The 23661-nt window shown below is 49.4% G+C and overlaps 1 protein-coding gene across 2 annotated transcripts in view; it reads left to right on the forward strand.

Annotated features, from left to right (window-relative positions):
- Nucleotides 1-286: 286 nt before the first annotated feature.
- PAK4 (p21 (RAC1) activated kinase 4) overlaps nucleotides 287-23661 on the forward strand; it is a 95860-nt gene continuing 72485 nt past the window's right edge. The window contains exon 1 of one of the 2 annotated variants that reach the window (XM_044988693.1): nucleotides 287-410. The gene's annotated coding sequence lies outside the window, so the exon portion shown is untranslated. Of the gene's footprint in view, nucleotides 411-22972; nucleotides 22995-23661 lie in introns of those variants that run through there. The other variant, XM_044988694.1, reaches the window with a different exon arrangement.

The raw sequence follows: 23661 nt of genomic DNA on the forward strand, positions 1-23661 counted from the left end.
CATTCCCTCTTCCCGGACTGAACCCACACTCCACAGAATGGGGCGACGTCCCCTTTAAGAGAATGCACGCCCCCTTTTCCTCCTCCCATCAATCAGCCTCTGCTCCAGCTAATCAGAACGCACAACGCCGCGAGCTCTCTCTTCCCCCTCCCCCGAGTGGGCAGTGCCCGCAGAACGGCATCGGTTCTGGCCAATCAGAGGTGGAGATTGGGAGGCAGGGGCGGGTTTTCCTCCTCTCCCTCTCAGGAGGCGGTCCCTGTTGCCGGGGGAACGGGGCAGAGCAGAGGAAGGCGGAGGGGGGGGGGGTGTCCCCGGATGTTGGCTGGTTCCTAATATGGTGGCTGCGGCGGCGGAGTGACCAGGAGCTGGGGGGAGACAGCGCGCGAGCCCCCGCCCCCGCCCGAGAGCAGGTGTGTGTGGGGGCAGGGTTGGGACGGGGGGGGGGGAAGGGGGTTGAGATGGGGGCACAGTTGGGGGAGGGGGCATGTGGGGGGGAGCTGGGGGATTGGGGGCTCGGGAGGGGGATCAAGGTGGGAGGAGGGGGTGAGAGAGGAGGAGCTGAGGGGTATGTGGGAGATTGGGGGTTGGGGAGGGGGTGAGAGGAGGGGGAGCTGAGGAGTTGGGGTAGGGGATCAAAGTGGGGGAGGGGGTGCGAGAGAAGGGATTGGGGGCTGGGGAGGGGGATCAAGGTGGGGGAAGGGTTAAGAGGGGAGAGTGTGGGGGTTTGGGGGCTGGGGAGGGGTGAGAGAGGGGGAGCTGAGGGGAGTTTGGGGGCTGAGGAGAGGCTGAGAGAGGGGGAGCTGAGGGGAGTGTGGGGGTTTGGGGGCTGAGAGAGGGGGACCTGAGGGGAGTGTGGGGGTTTGGTGGCTGTTTAGAGGCTGAGAGAGGGGGAGCTGAGGGGAGTGTGGGGGTTTGGGGGCTGGGGAGAGGCTGAGAGAGGGGGAGCTGAGGGGAGTGTGGGGGTTTGGGGGCTGGGGAGGGGGATCAAGGTGGGGGGAAGGGGTAAGAGGGGGGAGCTGAGGGGAGTGTGGGGGTTTGGGGGCTGAGGAGAGGCTGAGAGAGGGGGAGCTGAGGGGAGTGTGGGGGTTTGGGGGCTGGGGAGGGGCTGAGAGAGGAGGGGCAGTTGAGGGGGATATGAAGGCATGGGGGTGGGGGAGCTGTGTGTGTGCACGTAGAACCCCACCAATCTGCGGATGTTTGTGGACCACGTTCGCGGATCGGCACCGGATACAATTTTTTGTGCTGGCGCAGGGCTGTGTGTGGGGCTGGGGGAAGGGGGCATGTGAGGGAAGTGGACATTTGAGAGGAAGGGAGAGTTGAGGGTGGGGGTGTAGAGGGGAGCTGGGGGCATGTATGAGGCGCATGTGACTGGAGGGGGCAGCTGGGGCAGAGAGGACTTGAGGGAGGTGAGAAGAGGTACGTGGGGGGTTGTGAGGCCACTGAAGGGGTAAGTGAGGGGACTGAGGCATGTGAGGGTACTAGAAGGGGCTGCATGTGTGTGTGGCTGGGCAGGGTGAGGGACTCGGGGGTTGTAGAGGGGGGAGATGAGGGTGTAGGTGAGTAGAGAAGAGGCCCCTGGATGCTCTGGCGGTGGGTGAGCTAGAAATGCTCATGGAGGATGGATGGGGGGAGGAATGGCAGAAAAGTCGGGGCTCTGTTATATGTGACATGCTGCTGCGAGGGGTGGGCAGGACTGTTCCAAGTGATGCATGACACCGTGTCAAAACCATATACCAAATATCTAGCATCTGTGGTCGCCACCGCTTGTGTGGCAGGGGACCTCGGAGAAAATTCCTGTGCAGTGCCTCTCATGTGAGGATCTCAAAATGCTTAGCAGAGTTGGGTGAGAAACTGAGATGCAGAGAGACAGCGACTGGCCTGTGTCAAATGGGTGCCGGAGCTCGGAGTACAGGAGTCCGGATTGCTGTTGCTGTGATAACACGTAGTGAATACAGTACTTTAAAGTACCCTCTGCAGCTTTGTATATTCCACCATAGCTACGCTTCCGAATGCAGTCAAACCTCACTTAGTTGAACGAGAAGAGGGAGATGTGGAAATGAATACGTAGGGGATTTTACTGTTGAGGGGTGTTACTTTGTTTCGGGCAAATGGGAATATTGGATAACCAAGGTCTCCGCAAAATGCGGCTTAGAGGGCAGACAGTGCTATTTATCCTGAAAGGTTATGCTGATATTTTTCTCTGGTGGGGAAAATCAAAGCAGGGGGAAATAGGGAAAATGGGACGGTTACTGCTACAGAAACACTCTATATAAAACTTTCCAAGCCCCCAGATGGCTTGTTGGAGTGTTCTTGCAGAAGTTGGCTCATTTCCTCTGTGTTTGGTAACTGTGCTGTGTATGAGAGTTGCTGGGAACAGCTGTCTCCGTTAGGAGATTCTAAGCTTCAATTAGCCTGAGTGGAGATGCCACTAATTGTTAGCAAGTGAAATGCAAGTGTAAATTAAACGTTAAGTGAGGCTCAGCCTGCAAACGCTGAAGGTATTTTATTTAGGAAATAAATATATAGACATCAGTATCCTAGAGTAACAAAGGGAGAGAGCTTAACCTTCCTGTATAGGCACATTGATCGGCAGATGTGCTCTTGGATATTTTTGCCGTCACTGTTGCTTTTTATGACTGACATTTCAAAGTGGACAGTGTCCTGGTTCGTAACTCAATCCACGCTGATAATTAATGCATTCAATATCTCTGGCTGGCAGGAGCTGCCACATACGGTGGATGCGTTGGGTTAGCAGTTACAGCCACTAGAAAGCGGGTCTGAGAATGAATCCAGCTCTGTACACTAGCTCCACGTAGCTGTTGCAGTTGGAAGGAGCAGATCATAAGAACACTTTTGAAATGTTAATTGGTTGCTTTTCCAATAGCTTTTATTTTTTCTAAATATTAGGTCTGTAAATGAATCCTGGTTAACTCATGCGATTAACTCAAATTAATCGTGATTAATTGTAGTTTTAATCGCACTGTTAAACAATAGAATACCAATTGAAATGTATTAAATATTTTGAATGTTTTTCTACATTTTCATATATATTTTACAGTATTCTGCATTGTAATTGAAATGAAAGTGTGTATTTTTTATTACAAATATTTACACTGTAAAAATTATAAACAAAAGAAATGAGATTTTTCAGTTCACCTCATACAAGTACTGTAGCGCAATCTCTTTGCTGTGAAAGTGCAACTTACAAATGTAGCTTTATTTTTTTGTTACATAACTGCACTCAAAAACAAAACAACGTAAAACTGCAGAGCCCACAAGTCCACTCAGTCCTACTTCTTGGTCAGCCATCCCTAAGACAAACAAGTTTGTTTACATTTACAGGAGATAATGCTGCCCTCTTCTTATTTACATTGTCACCAGAAAGTGAGAACAGGCATTTGTATCGCACTTTTGTAGCTGGCATTGCAAGATATTTATGTGCCAGATATGCTAAACATTTATATGCTCCTTCATGCTTCGGTCACCATTCCAGAGGGCATGCTTCCATGCTGATGACGCTCATTTAAAAAAAAAATGCATTAATTAAATTTGTGACTGAACTCCTTGGAGGACAATTGTATGTCCTCGGCTCTGTTTTTCCTGCATTCTGCCATATATTTCATGTTATAGCAGTCTCAGATGGTGACCCAGAACGTGTTCATTTTAAGAACGCTTTCACTGCAGATTTCACAAACGCAAAGAAAGTACCAATGCGAGATTTCTAAAGATAGCTACAGCACTCGACCCAAGGTTTAAGAATCTGAAGTGCTTTCCAAAATCTGAGAGGGGCGAGGTGTGGCACATGCTTTCAGAAGTCTTAAAAGAGCAACACTCCGATGCGGAAACTACAGAACCCGAACCACCAAAAAAGAAAATCAGTCTTCTGCCGGTGGCATCCGACTCAGATGATGAAAATGAAGATTCGTCGGTCCACACTGCTTTGGATTGTTATCGAGCAGAGTTTGTCGTCAGCATGAACGCATGTCCCCTAGAATGGTGGTTGAAGCATGAAGGGACATGTGAATCTTTAGTGCATCTGGCACATAAATATCTTGCGATTCCGGCTACAACAGTGCCATGAGAGTGCCTGTTCTCACTTTCAGGTGACTTTTTAAGCAAGAAGCGGGCAGCATTATCTCCTGCAAATGTAAATAAATTTGTTTGTCTGAGCGATTGGCTGAACAAGAAGTAGGACTGAGTGGACTTGCAGGCTCTAAAATTTGACAATGTTTTATTTTTGAATAGTTTTTTTGTGCATAATTCTACATTTATGCATATCATCGCTTTCATGATAAAGAGATTGCAATACAGGACTTGTATGAGGTGAACTGAAAAATACTATTTTGTTTTTTTCATTGCAGATACTTGTAATAAAAAATAAATATAAAGTGAGCACTGTACACTTTGTATTCTGTGTTGTAACTGAAATCAATATATTTGAAAATAAATGGTATTCTATTATTGTTTAACAGAGCGATTTAATTTTTTTAATTGCTTGACAGCCCTCCTAAATATTTATATTTTTAGTACTAATCCTGAGCACTTTCATTACTGAGCTCTTTGAGCATGAGCAATGCAAACCCCTGGGGTGGGTAGGTATGTAGGTAAGATGATGGTTGAGTTGACTCATGGAGCGCTTGAGGCCACCATTTTCCAAAGTGACATTTGGTTTTTGAGTGCCCCGGGGAGAGGCTTTGGGCTGGACTTTCAGAGGTGCTGAATTCAATGGGAGCTGTGACTACTCAGCGCCTCAAACTCAGGTCCAAAGTGTCTCAAAATTGAGCTTGTCACCAGCTTTGTACAGCAGAACACTAGAAAGCCTCATCTCCTGCCTCTGTCCTCTAACCACGATCTAATGTTACCTCTTAAATAAATCCAGTGCCAGGGCAAGGTGCTGCATTGACAGCCATGGGTGCTCCTCTTTATCCCTGGACAGCACAGGCAATAGCAGGGTAAGTCTTTCTTTTCTCTTCGGCTCGCATGCTCTGACCTGATGGCTAGAGCCCTGCAAATCTGCGGATATCTGCTTTATATCTGCATCCGTGGCTGCAGACGCAGTTGTATTGCTGGCCATCTTTGTGGATTGGCTGCTGAGCCAGATTTTTGTATCTGCACAGGGCCCTTCTGATGGCCCTTCTTCCACTAGGGATGGGAAATGCGCCCATGGGGCATCCTACCTTTGTAGGAGGGGGCAGCAGCCTCTGCTGAGATTGCCAGCAATGCAGATGGCCAGTGCCAACTATGGTGGCAGATCTTATGATGTGGGACCCACCCATTCATTTGAGTTTGTTTTCCGCAGGCCACCAGTCAGCCAGTGATGGCTGGGCTGGCGTTAAGCTGACGAATGGGATACAAAGAATCCTCTCTTCTCTGGGTCACCAGACTCTGAGGCCTAGAAAAAAGGTGACTTCCATTGGAAGTTAGGAACCTAAATACCTTTGAGGGTCTGGGACTCAGTTACTTGCCAGCCGAGAAGTGCCATACAAAACTTGAAAGACTTCAGGATACTTTTTACTTGCACTTAAAAATGGCTGAACTTGGCAAAAATCAGCTGGACGCTCTTCAGGGTTGCGAGTTGACACGGGCAGCATCTTTCACAATGGGCTAGTAAACAGGTGGACGTTGGTTTTTATTGGAAATAACCAGCTGTAAAGAGTGGCTAAAGGAGGATACAAAGGACCTTAGTAGCTTTTGAAAAATGCTTTTTATACAAAAGCCCTAAACACAGTCTGAGATGTCGCCAAGGAATTAGTCATCTGCTGCCAGTAAAAACATGAACTGATCCTGGCACCCTTGTAAGGAAAGTGCTTTCCTTTCTGATAAAGGAATAAACCTGGTAGCTGACTCTATTGATTGTCCTTCCCCCAACCAGATTTGCAAGATGCAAAGTTTTTTTCTTGAAACCATGACTAAATTGAATGGATAAACAGAAACATTATGCGAAGCACCAAAAAAACCCACAACCCTGTAAGGTTTGGATTTGTTGATGGATGAATATGTGGCTGGGACAACATCATGTTACTTACAACGTGGCTTTATAATCTGACTCAAGCAGGGGGTGGTTTACCCAGCCAGGTGCTTCCTTGCATTTGTCTGGTGTCTCTTCTCGAATGTTAGTTTCATGCTTGTTTTGACTTTGCCCTCGCACCTCCTCCCTGCCCTGAAAAGTAAAGCTGGTTTCAGTCATTGAAAGTAGGGTTTATAATGGGAACTGAAACTCAAATATATGATCATAAACCATTACTTGACCTCACACTGCTGCTCGGTTTCGTGTTTGGCATGAAACCAGCCACTGGAGGCAGATCGCAGGGAAGATACCAGTGTGATTATGATCAGTGTCCACTTGCATTACACTTTACTTCCACTGAGTGGAAATGTGGTCTCTGCTCTCCCCCCAAGCCCCCATATTTGTTCCAGCACCCAGATGTTTTCCAGATACCCAGTTAGTTTTGTATTTTATTTGCATGTGTTTGGATGACAGTTGTTTTTGCTAACACTTATCAGCACCACCAGAAGGAAACTCTTAAAAAATAAATAAATACAAATCACTAGGCTTTCTTCTTGCTCCACTGGTGGCCTCGTTTCATGCCTTTACTGCTGCTTTGGGGAACTGCTGATTGTCATGACTGGCTGCTCCCATGAATCTGCAGTTTTGTTTCTTTGCAGGTGTATCTCCAATGGCAAGATGGTGCAACTGACTTCTTTTATGTTTGCTTGTCAAAGAGGGCTCTGGCTGACTTCTTGTTCATTAGCCACATGTCTCGTTGTGACTGTCTCTTCTCTCTGGCCCGACCCTGACATGTAAACTTAGTGTAGATTTTGAGGCCAGTTGTGATCTCCTGCATATCCCAGGCCAGAGAATGTCACTCGGTGACTCCTGTATCTAATACAACAACTTGTGGTTGAACTACAGTATATCGTGGGGTGTCTTTCTAAATCTTGATATGAAGACTCTTAAGTGATGGAGAATTTACCACATCCTTTGGTAATCTGTTCCAGTGGTTAGCCGCCGCTGATGTTAATTTAAAAAAAAAAAAAAAAAAAGAAACCCAGGTTGAACTCTGCTGACTTAAGTTTCTAGCTGTTGGTTCTTCTTCTTTTGCCTTTATCTGCTGGATGAAAAAGCCCAGTATTGGATATCTTCTCTCCACGTAGGTACTTGTAGACGTGATCAAGTTGCCTCTTAACCGTCTCTCTGACTTTCCCGTCCCTCCCGATTGTTTTCAATGGTAATAAAGGTAGGCTCCTATCTGAGGGGAACTGCCACTTTCTCAGTTGGGAAGCATGAGGGAGAAGGAACCTTCCAACCACCCAACACTGTGATTATCACATTTATTTCTTTTTATTATTTTTAAATAGTAAAAAAGACTCTTAGTCACCCTGATGTTCCTTCAGTATAATAATCAGACAGGAATGAGGCCAGCCAGCTCTCTGCAGAAAAGCTCTCTTCCATCTCTTTGTTCCGGATATCACACCCTCAGCCTTCTCCAAAAGCCCTCTCTGGTTGAGTTCTGACCTGGGTTCATCTGCAGGCTGACAACGCTGAATAAAAACAATCACCCAGTAGCACCCACTCTAGATTCTGTTCCTACCCCCTTGGAGGGTTCGGGACCTGAACCGTGGACCTAGAAATGAAATCAGAAGCCCCACCCCACCTCAGTGCTGAAATCATACAGTGCTTTATGACCAGAGAGCCCTTGTCCTCTGCCCCGAACAGCTGAGGTACAAGATATGGGAGAGCAGGTGAGAGGAATTGTGAGATGGATGAGTATCTTGCACGAGTAGACTTAGAGGGGGAGAGGAGGCTCACATAAGCTTCTGTGGTCGTCCAACTAGATGATCCCAATGGTCCCTTCTGCCCTTGGAATGTCTGAATCTTATGAAGGTTGCTTCCTTGGCAAACAGGAAGCCCGAGGGGGTACCAGGCTGGGATGGGGAGGAGAGGATGAATAGTGATGTAACGATCAGGGCATAGACTGGATCAGAGACACAAGGTTCTTCTAGTCCAGTGTCATGTCTCTGATTATTGGCCAGCGCCAAATACTTAAGAGGAAGGTGTAAGAACCTCCCCAGTAGAGCAGATGTGTGATAATCTAACCCCTACATTGGGTCTTGCTCTGGTCTCCTAATGAAAATTGATTTAAGCCCTGAAGCAAAAGGTTTAATACCCTTTCAGTTTGTTAGCACTAACTATGAGAACTCTGGCTATTTTATCCTAAATGCCCATGTTTCTCTGAATCTTGGCAAGGTCCTGACCTCAGCGACTTCCTGTGGCAATGAGTTCCGCAGTCTAATGATTGGTTTTCAATTTGCCACCTTTTACATTTTATTCAGTGCCCCATGTTCACGTGTTACGAGAGGGAGAACAGAAGCTCCTGATATGCCTTTTCTATACAAAGGGAGTCATAAAGGCACAAGGGAGGGCAAGATTCTGAATTCCTCCGAAGGTGAGGACATGGAGGGGAGAGGGAAGATCACCATGACCAGGTAGATTGGAGCAGAAAGGGAGAAAGAGATAGCAATTAAGATGTGATTAGGATTACTAATAATGGAGCACTTTGAGGGACGAGTGGACTTCGGTGGTAGAGAAGCAAAGCAGCAGGACTTCATGAGAGACCAGTTAATGGGGGAGGTTGAGAGAGGAGTGAAATGATGGTTCATGCAAGGTTGAGTTTGGAAAGCCAGGCTGATGGTGGAAATGCCAGCATGGGTAGAGAAAGGAGGTGCAGGGGGGGGATCAGAAAGACTGAGGTAGAGAAGGTAACGGGTGCAGAATACACTCATGTAACGTACTTCTAATACTCTTCACTGTGAAATCAAAGGGAAGGGTTGATTCCTTGCTACTTGATTTTTTTTTCTCTTCAGATTAATAATTTAGGAGTCGGTGGGTGGCAGCAGGGTGGGGTGGGAGAGGAAGTTTATTTTAACATTGGAGTTGAGAGCTGTTTTCTGTAGAGCCTTCGGTTGCTAATTGAGCGCTCGAAGAACCATCTTTTTCTCCCCTCTTTGAACATCTTTGAGAGGAGAAGCTGTCAGTTCTCTGCACCATCTGGATTTGCAACTGGATCTGTCCTGTAGAGCAGTATTTCTCTGCATTGTACAATACATCTTTCTACTTACTGGGAATTTGGCAGCCTCAGTCCCCCTCCTTCAGGATTTAGATTTGGGGTTAGTTCCTCTGTTTCTTTTTTCAGCCAGATCGTTGCTCTGTTGGCTAAGGCCAAAGCACTGACCTCACTCCGTTGTTTCATGCTCAGTCTTTGTCTTTCCTTTTCATTCGAAGCCATAATTCTTTGACTGCTTCGGAGTTGAGGAACTTCCTGACCATGCTGCATAGTTTTAAGGCAACTTCTTCTAGGTCGATTGTGTTGCGAATCTGTGGTCAGCCTGCCTAGAGAGGAAGGAGTTAAATTTCGATCCTTAGTGAATCAAGACACAGGACCCTCCTGGATCACGTCGTATCCCAAACTTATCAAGGATGTTACCGCTGTGCGGCAGTTTTGTCTGTGCATGTCATCCAGGCACGTGAGTTTGGGCCTGATCTTGAAAGCAGCTGGACACCTTTAACTTCCACTGAGGACAGGGAGTGGCAGCTACTCCACACCCCTCCGAATCAGGCCCGGGACTTACTCTGAGCAGGGTTAGAGGGTAAAAATGGCAGAGCCCTGCCTGTACCTCCACTTTTATCACTGCTGTTACCGGTGATGATGCACTGGTGATGAATGAAGAGTTCTACATTTTCCTGCTTTAAATGAGGCCTTACTTCCATGCTCTGATTGTACAGCAAGATGAACAATAGGTTTCTGGGTATTGTTTCACTGCAGAGTTAGCGCGAATCATCAGTACATGAGTTAGCTTAGTGCAGGGATTGGCAACGTTTGGCACGCAGCACCCTGGCGGGCTGGGCCGGTTTGTTTACCTGCCGCGTCCGCAGGTTCGGCCAATGGCGGCTCCCAATGGCTGCGGTTCGTCGCTCCAGGCCGATGGGGGCTGCGGGAAGCCACGGGCAGCACATCCCTCGTCCTGTGCCGCTTCCTGCAGCCTTGATTGGCTGGAGCAGCGAACCGCGGCCAGTGGGAGCCGCCATCGGCCGAACGCAGCAAGTAAACAAACTGGCCTGGCCTGCCAAACGTTGCCGATCCCTGGCTTAGTGTGAATGAGAGCAAACGCTCGTGTAGCGCAGGGTGATCCTGAGCAGCAGTGCCCCATCGGCATTACTAGCGCTTGTTTCGGCAGCACTGGCGCTTCGACCCGGCCCCCTCATGGACCCTGGCTAGCTCGAGTTTAAAACAGGACCTAACTCGAGCCAGAGATTTCTGTGCCTGGATGAGAGTCAGGTTAGGGGCCACACTCGAGTCACGTTGGGCTAACGTTGCAGTGAAGACCAGTCCCGTGTGCCTATGAAAAGCTGAACGAGTGAGTCAGCTAGGACAGGACTGTGTGATTCTGATGCAAGCGGCATAATTAATGCTCGTTATGGGAGTCTTGCCAACCCTCACCCGATCCTGTCAAACCAGAGATACCTCTGCCCTCTGGGAAGTTGCGCTACTGAAATTGAATCTCCCAGGAACGGCTTCTCTTGTAACTGAAGTATTATTATTAGTAGTTCTTTGCACTGTGGGTATCGTAGAAGCTTCGTCTCCACGGTGCCAGGCACCGAGTATTCAAAGCCCCTTTGCCTGTTGGGGGAGTGGTAGCTTATGATCAATTACTTCAGGGCTGGAAGTGGCAGGTCCCTTTTCTGAATGAGCTGCTTTTCAGAAGGCCTTTATGGCTCAGCAAAACAACAGAATAGCAGGGTTGGAAGGGACCTCAGGAGGTATCTAGTCCAACCCCCTGCTCAAAGCAGGACCAATCCCCAGACAGATTTTTACCCCAGTTCCCTAAGTGGCCCCCTCAAGGATTGAACTCACAACCCTGGGTTTAGCAGGCCAGTGCTCAAACAGCACTGAGCTATCCCTCCCAAGGATGCCCTAGTGCTTCCATGAGGCCTAATTATGGCTGCATCGTTTGTTTTGTTTTTGTTTAATAAAAGCTGATTTCCCCTGCGCTTAGGAGAGAACTGGAGGGATAGTAGAAAAAAGTGTCCTGAATTGAGCTGCGGCAGCGTTTCAAAGACAGCTTTATACAGCACAGGTGCAGGCTGCATTGCAAACCAATTTTCTCAGCCAGCGCAATGTGTCTCAAGGGAGTTGCTTTTCCAAAGATTTAGGCAGTTGTTAAAATGGAAGCACCACTGTTCACTCCACACTCTATCCCCAGGCTTAATGGAAATCATCCATTGAGAAGAGTCAGGTGCTTTTGGAAACCGAAATAGCAGGTTGTTGGCCCGAAGAATTCCAGATTGCTAATTTCTTATGTGGGCCTGATGAGGCAGGATCATCTATTAGTCCGGGTCCGAGTGCCACATCAATGCTTTATGGTTTGGGGATGATTCTTTGTCTTTTTGTGAATTTTTTGCGGGGGGGTCGGGGAAGAAGGGAAGTCTGTCTGTTGTTGCTATTCAGCAGCTCCTGCATTCTTTCTGCAGCTTTGAACTGAATCCTTCAAAGCTCTCGCAAGAGTAAATAATTCAGCGTTTGAGTGTGAGTTTTGAGTTCAGTTTACGGGCAATTCTGTTGCAGGTAGACAGAGGTTGTGTGTTGCCTTTCAAGCATCTCCTGAACACGGTAGTGGGGATTTGACTCCGTGTCACGCTTCGGTGGCAGTGTCACCCTGTTTACTTGGCTGGTGCGGTTTGCTCGGTAGTAATTGGTGTTTTTAGGAATCCTTGGTCTCTCATGTAGCTTTCACGTGCTGGAATGTGCTTTCTGACATGTCACTTAATGGAAGAGGACAGGGAGAGAACCCATCACCGGACAGCGGCCGTATCAGGAGGGATGAGCTGGAGTGCCGATGAGATGCGCGTTCGGGAAACTAACTGAAATGCTTTCCTCATGTCCATTTAGAAAATAAATCCAACCTATCTAATTCTCAATTACTGACGGACAATCTCCACTCAACGATATATTTTGCTTTCCACAACCAAATCTCTGTACAACTTTTCACGAGTGATGTACTCGAGTATTCAGATGCTAATATCTAAACTATTGTTAAATCTATTCACCTCAGTTTGGGTTATTGTTGATTATGTACTCTATGTATCATATGACATTTAAAAACAAACTTTGTATTCGTGGCTAATCTAAGCACTATACCCAGATGTACAGACACTCCTTTTCTCAACCTATGTATTATAGAATTTTTTTAACATTAGCTTTAATAAAAATTTTAAATCTAATCCATCACACCACTCAAAGGATTATTTGGGGTCAGAGCGGCATAAGGAAAAAATGTGAAGTCTCCTTGCTAGAGCAGGAAATTGGGGAGAAGCGTGAGTCCACTCCGTCTCTTAGGCCTTGTCTTGCTCAGGGGTGTGAAAAAACACCCCGAGTGCTGCAAGTTTCAGTGCTGTAAAATGGCAGTGTAGACAGTGCACGGGTGCCGGGAGCCGCTCCCCTCATGGGGGGTGGCTTGGTTTTTGTTTACAGTGCTGGGAGAGCGCTCTCCCAGCGCTGCTGCCGTGACTACACAGCCATGTTAAAGACATACCCTTAGTCCTCCTCCTGCTCCCACCTCTGACCTTGATTTACACTGCACGTCACTTCGCTTTTCTGTGCCCTAGTTTTCCCCCTTTGTAAAGGATGGGTCATTCCTGCCCCATGGGGGACTGTGAGGCATCTTTAATTATTGCTTGCAATGCACATAGTGAAAGTGCTGTGGAAGGGCAGTGTAGGAATTACAATCCGTTCAACTGCCAAAAAGCAAAACTACGGACTGTTATGCCAACAAAATCCAGTCCTGCAGCTGCTGCTCTGCCCTGAACACATCCCGTTAAGGTCCTCCTCCGGGACTCCTCGGAAGAGTGAGCTAACTGCTATGTGGGCTGCAGTCAGTAGGAATGTTGCTGGGGGATTCAGGTCAGTGATCTTAAACTCTGAGTGTCCTGCCTCTTTATTTTGGCATAAGCCAGACTCGTGGATATTGCTGGTCTGTGTCCACTACCAACCCTTAGCGCTGGCCTAACACAAAACGCCGCATTGGCGCAGCGTAGAGTTACCGCCTCTCAGGGAGGTGGATTATCAGTGGGAGATGACATAGCCCTGTCTGAGTGTGGGGTGGGGGGGTGAGGTTGGTATAACTCTGTTGCTCAGGGGTGTGGATTTTTCACACTCGTGAGCAATGCAGTTATGATATAGGTCTGTAGCGTAGACCAGACCTATGTTCGATCCCAGGCGTAATCCATCTTCCTCTTTTGTGTGTGCAAGCAAATGAAGCCAGCCCTGCCCCTGGCTTCTTACAACGTACCATCCTGCAAATGGTTGGTGTGCAGAGAAGCAGTGAAGTCAACAGGCTTGTTGAATGGAGTTGTCTCCCTGGATCAAGAACGCAGCAGGAGCAGCAAAGGATTGTGAGTAAGATGTCTGCGTATCCAAAGTGGGGCAGAGACTGCTTATCCTTAGGGCCCTGCCAAATTCAGGCCGTGAAAAACTCGCCATGGGCCGTGAAATCTGATCTTTTGTGTGGTTTTACCCTATACCGTACAGATTTCACAGTGTGGGGCAAGTGTTTCTTAAACTGGGGGTCCTGACCCAAAAGGGAGCTCTGGGTGTGTGTGTGTGGGGGGTGTTGCAGGGTTATTGTGTGTGTGTGTGGGCGGGGGGGGAGAGTCACGATATTGCCACCCTTACTTCTGTGCTGCCTTCAGAGCTGGCTCACCGGAGAGCGGCGGCTGCTAGCCGAGGGCCCAGCTCTGAAGGCAGCAGCACAGACGTAAGGGTGGCAATACTGTGACCCCCTCCCCCTTACAATAACCTTGTGAGCCCCACTCACAACTCCCTTTTGGGTCAGGACCCCTGCAGTTACAACACTGTGAAATTTCAAATCTAAATATCTGAAATCATGAAATTTACCATTTTAAAAATCCTATGACCATGAAACTGACCAAAACGGGCCATGGATTTGTTAGGGCCCTGCTTATCCTGCACAGAGATCACGTTTTGCTAATTTGGCTTTGCCGGTTGGTCAGTCTATATTTTCTGCTTTTGGTAACTAATGTTAAGCGAGCGTTGTGGTGAGCAGACGTCACAGAAGATGGTTTTTAAGGACGGATTTCAGTGCCGGTGAGGCTTGCAGGGGCAGGGAGGGTGTTCCAAGCGGAAGAGGTGTCCAAGGACGCACATGGATCGACAAGGTGGGAAGGCTGGAGTGGAGCAAAGGGGGTGTCGGAGGCGGGCAGTGAAATAGACAGGCGGGGAGTTGGACAGGCTCTCGAAGGGGGGCATTGGGGGCTAACTGTGTGGACGCCTAGAGACGGGCTTTGAATGGGGATGTCGCCTGCTGAGCGCTTTGATGGACAAGTGGGTTCAGTATGGCCCCTGCTTTGCAGAAAGGAAAACCCACCCGCAGAAGGGCAGTATTTCTCCCACGGTCGCCCAGGGCGGTTACGTCCCATCTTTTCCTGTGCCCAGCCTGAGCTTTGCACAATGGGGTCCTGGGGTGCTACCGTAATACACCTAATAGCCAAGCTGGCAGTAGAACCCAGGAGTCCAGTTCCCTATCTGCAGGGCCATACAACCTTCCAAACACGTATAAGGAAGACGATTTGTATGTACCAAAGTGCGTATCTTTTTAATAAGAACGTGGAGTCAGAGACCAACTGACCTGGAGTGGACAAAGAAATGCTTAAATACTGCCTGTTTTCTAATGAAAATGAGCAGTGCTGTCATCGGCAACCTAGTGCCTTAGAATTGTATCCAACCTGCTCGCCCCCCTGCCTTCCCTGCACGCACAATTAGAGGGTGCGAATAAGCTATAATTTTAGTAAGTGATGTAAAGGGCTAATTAAAGGTTTTACTTGGCTAATCAGCTTGCAGTTTAATTAGCACCAAATGGTAATGACTTGCTGAAACATAAATTGACTTCTCGGCTGCTACCAGCTTGTTACGTTATCGGTAATCGCCCGCTTCGGAGGCGTGTGGGCCGCATGAAGAGATGCGCCCCCCCGTGCGGGCATGCTGCTCCTTCAGGGCTCTGTCACATCATTGGGGCGGGGGGGCTCCCGTCACTCTGGAGAAACTGCCTCCGGTGAGTCAGCCTGTTTCTGTTCTAGGAGGGTGGGTTTTAAATAGGTCTGGCTCCCCCTGACACAGTGCCGTGTTCAGGGGGTGATGAAAGCTGCAGGGGTGTGGGTGTTTGTCCGTAGCCTGTTGGACTGTGGAGCTTGCAGGGTGTGCTGTTTGTGAGCCCACCGCAGGGGAGCTGAACATGTGGCTTTGTGAAATGGGCTTGGGTCTCCACCCTGTTCCTGCTGGATGGGCGTGTGCATGTTGTATCAACAAGCATCGACGCTAACGGCCTCTCTCTCAGCGGGGCCGGGGGGCCTAGAACCAAACGCCCTTTTCACCCCCTGAACGGGTGAACAATGTGGGGTGAGGAACCTCCATTTTCTGTTCTACTCCCCTCCCCCAAATCCATTCAAAACACTGCTGCTAAGATTAGCTTCTGGCCTCGTCACTGTGACTGATCCCCTCCTAAGTCCATCCCTCCCACGACATCCAACACACACACGCCGTGTCTGTACTTCAGATCCCTCCGTGAACTAGAGCTCCCCACCTGTCTGACCTGTTATCCCATCACAAGGTCGACTCCTGCCTTTCCTCCGCCGGTGATTGCCGGCTTCGGTCACTTGACTCTTTGCTTCTCCAGCAAGCGCTAGTGTCCTCCCCCCCGGTAGGTTGCCCCTTATGCAGGGGAAAAGCTCCTAATCAAAATCCATAAAGCTGCTATCTTGTCCCGCCTTAAAATTTGCCTCTGCTGAAATGTATACAGAGAAGTGCAGTCTCATAAAGGCAAGGCAGGTTGTGATTGTGTCTACTGATTTGTGCACATCCTATTTTAATCCTCTCCCCACGGCAGCCCGCTGGTGGGGCTGGTCTAAGCTAGCGCTCCCAGCTGTGGATCTGCCCGGGTGGGGAGTTGGAAGGAGAAAGAGGCAGTGTGGAGACACCCACAGGGAATTGCAAAGGGTGTTGCTGACGGTTGAATTTAGAGATGAAGGCTAGTCCCGCGGTTAGGACTTGGAGGACCTGGCTTCAATTCCCTGCTCTGCCACAGACTCCCCATGTGACCTTGGGCAAGTCACTTCACTTCTGTCTCTTCCCCCACCTGTACAGTGGGAACGCTATCCTCCACATCCCACTGAGGCAAGGAAGTGTTAAATGCATTAAAGATTGTGAGGTTGATTGAATTGATGCCGCTGGATTTTACTCCTTTTTGGTTCAGTGCCCTGACTTGCTACTTAGCAATGTTGAAGCCTCATTGCTCCACCAGCATAATGGCTTGGGGAAAAGCTGAGTGCTAGTATATGTGCGTAATTAACGGGCTATTTAGGTGGCATAGCTGGAGATGCCTGTGTCAGATCTTCTTGCATTCTTTGCATGCCTGCCTTCCCCGCCCCTCTTCCTCCCCACAGGCCTGCCTGGCTTTTCCTTTCTGCTGCACAAGTCCAGCCACCGCACTGCTAGACTTGTGCAGCTCCTTGGATCCCGGTGGAGTCACTGGGCTGTGTCTTTCTTTATGAAGTTGTTAGTCACTGCCTCTCGTGTGCTGAGGAGCCAAGCTAGTTCTCTGGCGTTAGCTTTGTTTGGTGAAGTTTGTACTCCTGGTTTCTAGGTGGCCGAATCTCCTCCTGAGATGAAGTCATGAGCGCCTGGCCCCTAGGGAGAGGGCAAAGTGCGTGCTCTGTTTTCCTAACCCGGCCTTTCGGCAGGCTGCGCGACCGTGCTTTGAAACCCAGCTCTGTGTACGGATGCTGTTGTGTGCTCTGGCATCTGTGCAACAAATGTTGGGTGGGGTAAGAATAGCTCCACATCCTTCGTGTGCTGCTGTAAATAAGTCTCTTGCCGCCTGTTGTTGGCTGATTCCCTAATGTGCCATTAATAAGGAGTGTAGCCCTGGCTGAATACTTGGATTCTGGCAGAGGCTGCAGATCCGACTTGCCCTTGTGCTCAGTTCCTCTGCAAATGAGCCCCTCACCCAAATAGCATAATGGGGAAACCGCTCCGAGATGGATAAAACTTCTGTGATAAAAGGGGGAATACAAAGGGGCCAAATTACTCTGGTGCAAACCCTGTGGAATTCCACCAAGGATGAATTTGGCCTTATAGACATGAGGCCTTGAGATTCCACCTGTCTTTAAGAAAGGGAATGCAGCTCGCTCTCGCGCTCTTTCTAGAGCTATAAATAAGCTGTGTATTTATACAACGTTCCCTGTTGGGAGCGCCATTATTCAGGAGAATCCATGTTGCGGGACAGTGGAATTTCCAAGGTTGGGCATTTAGGACAGCCGGGACAACGGGATGGTTCGTAGCTAGAAATATAATGTTGCATTGGGCCTGTGAGGCTTCCGTTCTCCGTTCATTCTGGCCAGGGCTGCGTATGGGTAACGGCTAGAGCAGGACGAGAGCAAATCGGGTGATCGGTTTGTCTTTGGCTTACGTGTGTCTTTGCAATGGCCCACTGGTAAGAGGGGCAGAGCTGGCTGGCGTGGTGTGTAACTGGCGTTGGTGAAAGGGATTCTGTCTCTACCATAATCAGCATCTATCTCTACCCAGTCCTGGCCTTCGAAAAGTAATACTGTTCGGCAATCCCGTTCGGATGCTTTCCATCCCAGAAGGCTCTCAAAGCCCTAATGTTGGGAAGATTAAACCCTGTTTACTAGTAGGGCAACTGAGGCACAGAGCAGGGATGTGACTGGCCCGGGTTACGCAGCAGAGCCAGACGTCCTGATTCCCAGTCCTGTGGCTCACCCTCCTTCCTGTTCAGACACTGCAGCAATCCTGAACTAATCTGTTGCAGCTTTTTGCTTTGGAAAAAAAGTGTGTGATCACACATGGAGAAATGACTTGCTGTGTGTGTGTGTGTGTGTGCGTGTCCCCATCTCCCTTTTTCCTTGTCTCAGTCACCGTGCCAGTTGTGTGGGTGGTATCCGAAATAACCTCTTTGAACCTGCCTTTCTCTGGTTTCATGCCAAATGATGACTGGGACTCCCATCATTTTTTTTAATGAAGAATTTGGATCCTTTTGTATATGTGTCAATGGCTACGTAGCAGTACACGGGGGACTGCTTGAACAAGATCTGTGAAAGTGGTGCCATCTTATGAATATCTAAGAAGTCCTGGTTTTTGTATGTGGTTTGTGGGGGTTTTTTTTTTGCTTGTTTTGCTACAAATACTTCAGCTGATGATAAAAATGTTTGCTTGCCTTATAAAATCATTCAAAGATGATGCCTTTAAAAAGAAAGCTTTCTTGCTGGAAGCTATTTTTGCACAGATCTTTCTCCTGTGTATCTCCTGTAACAGTCTCTCTTGTTGTTGTGGATCATGGTGGTGGTCTTTATAAAACTCAGGAGGTGGTAATAATACGTAGCTCTGACATAATGCTTTTCATCAGAAGCCGAGATGTTAAAAAGGAACTGGTGAGATTGGCCCATCCAGCATGAGATGCCGTATGGGGGCACTCCTGGGTTCTGTTTCAAGTTTACCCAGGGGGCAGTGTCTACACTGGAGGTCGAGGTGTAATTCCCCACGTGGGTAGACGTACTCCTGATACAATAACTCCTCACTTAAGGTACGTCCATACTTACCGCCGGGTCGACGGGTAGCGTTCGACTTCTCGGAGTTCGAACTCCGAACGCGCTCCCGTCGGCTCCGGAACTCCACCACCGTGAACGGCGGTGGCGGAGTCGACGGGGGAGCCGTGGACTTCGATCCCGCGGCGTCTGGACAGGTAAGAAGTTCGAACTAAGGTAGTTCGACTTCAGCTACGCTATTCGCGTAGCTGAAGTCGCGTACCTTAGTTCGACCCCCCCCACCCTAGTGTAGACCAGGCCTTAAAGTCATCCCGGTTAACGTTGTTTTGTTGCTACGTTGCTGATCAGTTAGGGAACGTGCTCGTTTGAAGTTGTGCAATGCTCCCTTCTAACGGCGTTTGGCAGCCGCCTGCTTTGCCCACCGCTTGCAGGGAGAGCGGCCCGTTGCAGCGAGCTGGTGGGGGCTTGGAACCAGGGTGGACCGGCAGCCCCCCAATCAGCTCCCCACTCCCCTACATTCCCTGTGCAGCAGCTGCCCAGCAGGCTGGCAATTGCAGCTGTCCCTCCCCCACATGTGCTGCTCCTCCCCTCTGCCTTGGAGCTGCTCCCCGAGACTCCTGCTTGCTGGGGGGGGCTTAAAGACGCTGTTTTCAGGAACATAACTACAAAGTTAAGTGAGGAGTTACTGTGTCTCTGAGCTAGTGTGCTAAAAATAGAAACGTAGCCGTGGCTACATTGGATACGATTCCATCTGAGACCCCAGATCCATTCTTGAGGCGCTAGCCCCTCCCACCATTGTCCCATCATGGCTCCACTGCTATTTTGTAGCATGTTGGCTCAGGTGGAGCTAGCGCGGGTATGTCTGCCCGAGCTGGAAAAGCAGACCTGGGTTCAAAAAAGAATTGGAGAAGTTCATGGAGGACAGGCCCATCCGTGGGTATTAGCCAGGATAGCTATGCCTCTGACTGCCAGATGCTGGGAATGGACGACAGGGGATGGGAACACTTGATAATTGCCCTGTTCTCTTCATTTCCCCCTGAGGCATTTGGGGGAATGAACAGACAGGATGCTGGGCTCGATGGACTGTTGATCTGACCCAGTCTGGCCGTTCTTATGTCTACACTGGTGCTGGAGAAACATGTGCATTGGGACCGTCCAGTTGCCGTGCCTCAGTTTCCATGTTGTAAAAGAGCTTCCTATGTACTTGCCGCAGAATGGGTGGCGATGGGGTTTAGAACATACCTGCTAAGGTGCTTTGGAAAGGCCAAGTCGTGTTTTCAAGTGGGAGGATATTTGTCTGTGTGGTTAGAATGTGTGCGACATGGTTAACTGTCAGCATGGCTCTTTCCTTTGCCGTCCTTGACCTATGCTCCTGACGCTTCCCTGCCAAAAGCAAGGGCTCTCTGTGGACTTGACTGGAAGCTGATCGGTATATATTCCAATGACCCGGCACGCTGAACATACTGCATGAAGCCTGCGCTTCACTAGCGCTGTCCCTTGCACCAAAACCTCGTAGAGCTTTGACTCAAAAACGCTCCACGGGAGACCTTGAAAAATGCAGCATCTGACTGAATTGCTTTGAATGTGTTCCAGCTTATCTACTCCTGCCGGGAGAGTGGGATGGCTCGCCAGCACATGGAAAAACAGCTGAGCGAGAGGTGGTGGTGGGGAATTGGTTTCATTTATTTTTTTTAAAGTTGGAACAGTGGCTCTTCCTTTTCCATAGACAGTGATTGTGTTTGTTGCGTATCTCAAATCGCTTCATTAACCGTAACTTTCACTCTGTTAACTGTATTGTTTGTCATGGTTATTTGTTGAGTCCTGGTCTGTGTTAGGACACTAGGTTGGTATAATTATGTTGCTCAGGGGGGTGAGAAATCCACACCAGAACCGATGCAGTTAAACCAACCTAACCCCCGGCGTAGACACTGCTAGGTCGATGGCTAGAGCCCTCCGCGGCTACCAAATTTATAGCGCGGATATAAAGCAGGTATCTGAGGCGCTGCAGGGCTCTACTGGGAATGACAACCGCACGTCGGGCTTCCACTCGCAGGAGCCAGCGCCCCAGGCGGGCAGCGCCTCCGGCATGGCCGTACCACCCCCAGCCCTGCCCAGTGGGGTAGGCACCAGGCTCCGAGGCAGCTGTCCCTGGTCGCGCTACTCCGGGAGCATGCGAGCTGCTGGGGCTGGGGGTGGTACAGCCATGCCGGAGCGGGGCTGCGAGCAGGTTTCAGGGGGTCTGCCAGGGCTGGGGCCCAGGACAGAAAACCAAAGCCTGAGCCAACCTAGCTTCTCAGGGTCCCCTGTGGCGTGGGGCCCTGGGCAATTGCCCTGCTTGCTACCCCCCCATAACACCAGCCCTGGCTTGTAATCGACTAGATCTGCAGCAGAACAGTTGTTATGGGCCGTGGAACTTTTATCGGGGGCCTCAAAGAAAAAGGTTGCGAACCACTGTCGTAGCCAACAGGAGCTGCCGAGTAGCAGGCTCTTGCGCCACCGGGGTGTGACTGTGTGGAGGGACAGAGAAGAGGTCCGTGCCGGGTGCATACAGAGAATGAGGCTGTGAGGGCTTTCGTCACAGAGGGCAGTTTTTGAACTTGATCCTGAGATAGTGGGGGGAGGGGGGGTGACGGAGTCGGGAGGGTTGACCTGGGGGTGTTGCGGGGGAGTTTTGCAGGTGCTGGCTGCATGGGGGATGGGATATCCGAGTGCGACTTCACTTCACTGGAGGGATGATACCTGAGCCCAGGAGGGGGATGGGCCAGGTGACACTTCCGCTCAGGAAACTGGACAAAAGGCAGGAGGAGGCGGCTGGAGAGGGTGTCAGTTTGGAGCTGGCTGGGGAAGCGGAGGGAGACCCAGGGCCGGGGTCCAAGCTCCCTGCCCCCCAATATGGACCTGACTGGGGGGGTCCTGTTGTCTGTACCGGCAAGGCCCGTTTTGGACTGTGTTCCTGTCGTCCAGATAAACCTTCTGCTTTCCTGGCTGGCTGAGAGTCACGGCGAATTGCAGGAAGTGGGGGGCGCAGGGCCCTGTGTCCCCCACACTTCCTGACAAGGGGATTGGTAGGGAGGGGTTTCAGGATGATGGCCTGTGGTGATCTGCTCATGCTTTTGGGATACGCGGGAGAAGGCCAGCAGCAGCCTTTGGTCAGGCTGGCCTCTGGGGAGCTGACTTTGAAAGCCTGGGAGAAGGGAGCGAGTTAGATCTTTGGGACAATGTCTGTCATTTACCATATGTTTGTACACTTGGCGCAGTGGGACCCTGAGCCTGCTGGCGGCTCGGTGCCGACTTGTAAACGTTTAAAAGAAAATGCCCGGTGGCAAGTCAAGAAGCGAGGCAGGCTCTGATGAGGACTTCAGCAGCGACGAGTCAAGGCCCTGCTAGTTCTGCATGGGTGCCGTGCGCCGATACCAATGCAGTGGGCAGCCTCAGCGTTTCAAGAGGCGCCCCTGAACAGACGTGCAGCTGGGGCAGGAGGGAGGTTCTGTCTCGAATGGCACTTGAGGGAGTGATGGAACCAGTGGGCGGTTTGACTGGTGTGGCAGAAGATTCCAGCCAGAGACATTCATGCTCACGCACAGCAGTAGCTTTTTTTGGGGGGAGATTGTTGCCCTGCAGTTCATTACATCATCCTGGAGACCTTAAAATCCCCCCTGTCAAGCTCCAGTATACGCATGCAACGTACTGAGCTGTCTGGAGGCTAGCAGGTTCCCTCCGTCTTACCTGGGAAGAGCCTAATTAAGGACTTCGTTGTTAAGTCTGCCAGCCTTTTGCAATGGGAAATATCTCTCATCGGCGTAAGTTCATTGATTTCCATGGAGTTATTTGGATTGAGAGGCGAGTTGGCTCCATGATGGTATAGAAGGGGCGATAGGAGGAGGATACCACACGTCAGTAAAGAAGAAGGGTTGTTGGAAAAGCACTAGCATTTAGAAGTACAGTCTACTGACAGATTACATTAAAATCATCATTACAACATGTTTCGCCTTTGAGGCCGCTGGGAGTGTAGAATTGATTATGCATGAATGAAAGGGACTTTGACTTAATTTGTGATTTCCTGCCCCCCTTAATTTTTGTTGCCAGTGATCGTTTCCAGGCTGACGAGACCTCTCAGTGTAGTTCTGGGTGGATGTGCATGCTGCAGGTGGTTTGGGTTTTTTCGTTTTTTCCCCTTGTCGGTGTTGGTTTCTCTTTGAATGAAACTTGTGCTACCAAAAGGAAAAGGTTGGCTCTAGAGCCAATCAGCTACAATATATCCCTTCCTCCACAGCCGTCTAGATTCTAGAAGGAACGAGAAGCGTCGCCGTATTACACCGGGAAGACGTGGGTTTTCATTTGTGACGGCTTTCTCCTGGCTCAGGTGATGGTAATGCCAGTTTAAATGTATCCATTGCTACAAACCACAGAGTGAGGCTACGCACCAGAATTCCTAAGACGGTCTCTACTCTGGAGACTTTACAGTTCACAGAATGATGGATTTTTAAGGCAGAGGGAGGGGACTGTTGGATCATCTGATCTGACCTCCTGCACAGCACAAGGCGTAGAACCTCACAGAACAATTCCTGCCTCAAGCTCCTGACTTCTGATGGGGCTAGAGTGCGTCTTTTAGAAAGACATCCAGCTTTGAGTTAGAGTCCAAGAGATTAGGTTCTCCACCACATCCCTAGGCAAGTTGTTCCAATGGTTAATTACCCAGACTGTTAAACTGCTTGTTCTTTCTTTCTTTCTTTTTTTTTTTTAAAGAACTGTTTATTTAGGGAGTTTTAACAAGTTTACAAATCCTTGCCATGTAAGTATCAGAAACAGAGCCCTCCTTACAGCTGGTCGCTTTTGTTTTGAAGAGACATTCTACAGGAATATAGTCATCAGGCTTTTTTGTTTATCTGGGTGTTACTCATGCCATAAAATGGCATCCTTAGAACACCTGTCTCATTTCTAGTGATGTTTATTAAATTGAGTGAAATCGCAGTACACACATCTAACAGACCAGGCATGTCTATCCAATGTTAGTATTCAGTGAAGTTGGA

The sequence above is a fragment of the Mauremys mutica genome, chromosome 15 (assembly GCF_020497125.1).
Source record: "Mauremys mutica isolate MM-2020 ecotype Southern chromosome 15, ASM2049712v1, whole genome shotgun sequence".
In the NCBI taxonomy this organism is placed as follows: Eukaryota; Metazoa; Chordata; order Testudines; family Geoemydidae; genus Mauremys; species Mauremys mutica.